Genomic DNA, 3,504 nt, shown 5'->3' with positions numbered 1-3,504 from the left:
AAATGACTAGAAGATAAAAGCAATACGAAACCCAAGCTGCATACACAACCACATTTGTACTGTGTTTCAAAAGCAGTGACTAGATGACATCAAGAGTTCATCTAGGTCATTTGTTATAGCAGACCTGTGTCTTTTACGCCAACTTCATTTTACATGCATATAAGTCATGTCTTTTATGTAAAGTAAATAAAGTTAACAATTGGTTCATAACGATATTGTAAATTATGAAATTTTTTTGGAGGTTCAAACTATAAAAAGTTTAAATGCTTGAAGGTTTTCAATTATTTGATTCATGACATGCACTTGGTTATAGATTTCAGGACGTACTAAAAAACAAAGATTCCATATATCAACAAAGTAATACATAAGCAGAGCCAGAATGGTGCAACTAGTATATCCAAAATGGTGCAACTAGACCCAAAGCCCAAGATGCTAAGCCCAAGATGCTGAAATGTTATAAACACACAATTATCTAAAAGGAAATACCATAAATTACTCATCACAATGGTCAAGTCAACCAATGTTTTTTTTTTATAAGTTCAGGTCAACCAATGGTAGAATATATTCAGTAGAGAACACAAAATCAAGCCTAAAAATCTTGATACACCAACTTGATATGAGGCCCTCATAATTCTTTAGTGTATACCCGATGTCCTGTGTGAGTCTAAGAGACTCCAAAACTCCCGGGCTGGAAAGTTCCTTGAGTTTCGTAAAAAAAAATTAATCACATGACACAAAAAAGATTCAGCAAAATCCAGAAGTCTGTACTTTAAAGGCCAGGAGCAAGGGCAAACCTGAAGCGGCTCATTTTCATCAATAGAACCAAGCATCTCATTCACTAGTAGCAAGCGTTCACTAGGAAAGTTCTGCAATAAAAGAAATATGAAGACAGAAAAGTAGCAGTGCCAATAGAATCTTCAGGAGAAACTTTAATTGCTAAGAAAAGAAGAATAAGTAATGGAATGGGAGGCTGGAAGGTAAAACAGATGGAAATAACACGCCCAAAGGACTAAAGAGCTAGAAGGCCAGAGAAGTACTCACTCATCTCAAAGGTTGGAGAGACTTAATTTAATTAGAGAAAGTACTTCAAATGTCCTAATTTCTTCATGTTTTCTCTTTACAATTTACCCACTTTTCCATTGGGTATATATCATATTGAATATACTCGATAGATGATCCATATTCTTCATGATAAGCTTTAACTCCTAATTTCTGAATATAGAATTATTTCAAAATGTCCCAAACTACTCCTTAGCTTGATGCCACAAGATTATAATGGGATAGCTTGGTCAATGTCTCAAAGCAATTATTGAGATTTAGATGAAGAAGTGACGGTGAAATTTCACTTCAAAAAAAGAGCCACGACAAATATTGTATCCAATTTCTATATAAACTTAATTTGGAAGTTATAAGAACATAGACACACATAGAGTATAAAGCAATAAAAAGGTGATGGAGACACTGATAAGGAGTTATCAGGACCACAACCCATTTTAATAGCTTACGGATAAACAAAGAAGACGACAATCACCACATAAATACAAGCAGATCCAAAGAAAAGAAGAAGAAGAAGAAGAAAAAGAAGCTAAAAGAAGAGAGAAATACCCTACCCATAGGCATGTTTAAATGGGCATTCCATGGTCCTCCATTTACAGCTCTCAAACCCATGTGAAACAGAAACTGATGGATAAAGGGGTCCTCCATTTCGATGCAAATTACGTTGCTTTACCCAACAACAAATTCACAAACCAGTAACACAATTTGACACCTATATCAAACCTTTGAAGACAAACTCAACACAAATTGGAATAATAATGTTCTTGCTCAACAGACTCTGCAACCCAGAGAAAGTGTCCATCACAAAATAGGGATTTCATGCAAAAATCCATCAAACCGTAGTGTGCAAATTAAAAATATCACCCAAAAATTATGAACATCTAATACCCATATCAACAAGTAAACAAAATGCAGCCCAACAAAATTTTTCTCGTGCAAAAAAGGACATGCTTTCAGATTCAAACATCCCGAAATTATATAAGAGAATCTTACCAATGTTAATCGGCAACAACCGAGTGGAGGAAAGGATGGAGAGGACGCGATCAACGAAACCCTATTAATCAGCTTAGAAAATGTCGAAACAGGTCAATTTTTGAAATGGAAATCGCAGAAAACCGAGAAATACACAAAAAAAAGTTGGTGTTTACCGTGCCAAGAGGAAATGTAGAACATGCTAGCCGCGGGCGCCAAATCGGTGGAGGCAGATTTGCTGTCATTGGTGGTTTTCAGTGGAAGAGGACAGCTGTGTGGCAACAGAAATGGGTGGGTATTGATTAATTTGCAGGTAGAGAGAAAATGGAGTTTTTGTGCGTATTCGCGCCTGCCTTTAAAACCACATTTCCAACAGTTATCATTCGCCGCAAATAAGCATTAATTGGCTAGATATGACTTTTACGAAGCCATTTTTTGCAGTAATAATGATTTATTATGGCGATTCCCTATTCGACGGAAATAAGATGCTGCTATAGTAATAATATATTTTTGCGACAACGTAAATCGCTGCAATAGATATAAAAGTCATCGCAAAAAGTAAAATAGTGGAAGTTTCTCCTGAAGTGCTTTCTTTAATTTGCACGCATGATCTTATTTACCTTCAACGATGAATCTCTCTGGCTGATGCATATAAATGGTCTCCTCAAGCTCAACATGCAGAAACGATGTTTTAACATCAAGTTGTTGTAGCTCTATATTATACAACGCAACCATGGCAAGCAACACGCAGTTTGACCTGTGTTTCACAACTTGAGAGAAAACTTCATTGAAGTCCACACCTTCTCTCAGACTGTAGCCCTTTGCAATTAAGAGTGCTTTGTACCTTGCATCTGCAACACCCTGGATTCTATCTTTTCTCTTGAAGACACATTTGCACCCAACAATCGTCATCTTCTAAGGCAACTTAACCAAATTCCAGGTTTGGTTCTTATGAAGAAACTCAATCTCTTCAGTCATCGTTGCGTAGCACTGTACAGACTCCTTACTCTTGATAGCTTCTGAATAAGTAAAAGGCTCCTGACCATCAATATCCTCTGTCGTGGTAAGTGCATACATCACCATCTCTGCATGAGCATATCTTTGAGATAGTTTGATCTGCCTCCTCTGTCTACTAGTAGCTATATTGTAGTCTTGCTCACTCTGTGCGCCACTATCAGAATCAGAATCATGCTCATTAGCAATAGTATAATCTTGAGTGTCGCCTGGCACTCCTTGTGAAGCTTTAACCTGCAACTCCACCTTCTTGCCATTACACTGCTATTCACATGTAGAAACAGAAAGCTCCTTTCTCAGATTAAGCATGTATTATTCATCAAATACCACATCCTTGTTAATTACAAACTTGGGTGATTTAGGATCAGTACACCATAACCTGAATCCTTTTACATCATTGGCATATCCAATGAATATGTGCTTCTTTGCCATTGACTCAAGTTTTCCTTCATTAACATGAAA

At 36.8% G+C, this 3,504-nt stretch overlaps 1 long non-coding RNA gene across 1 annotated transcript; it reads right to left on the bottom strand.

Moving 5' to 3' along the window:
• Window positions 1-793: 793 nt before the first annotated feature.
• Window positions 794-2,352, bottom strand: LOC121264095. Its single transcript, XR_005940452.1, has 4 exons — window positions 2,205-2,352; window positions 2,050-2,110; window positions 1,606-1,768; window positions 794-866 (listed from the first exon to the last, which is right to left on the bottom strand). It is a non-coding gene; the product is annotated as an uncharacterized LOC121264095 (long non-coding RNA).
• Between the last annotated feature and the right edge of the window lie 1,152 nt (window positions 2,353-3,504).

The sequence above is a fragment of the Juglans microcarpa x Juglans regia genome, chromosome 5D (assembly GCF_004785595.1).
Source record: "Juglans microcarpa x Juglans regia isolate MS1-56 chromosome 5D, Jm3101_v1.0, whole genome shotgun sequence".
Classification (NCBI taxonomy): domain Eukaryota; kingdom Viridiplantae; phylum Streptophyta; class Magnoliopsida; order Fagales; family Juglandaceae; genus Juglans; species Juglans microcarpa x Juglans regia.
Note: the sequence above shows the minus strand (reverse complement) of the source record. Positions and strands in the feature narration are given on the sequence as shown.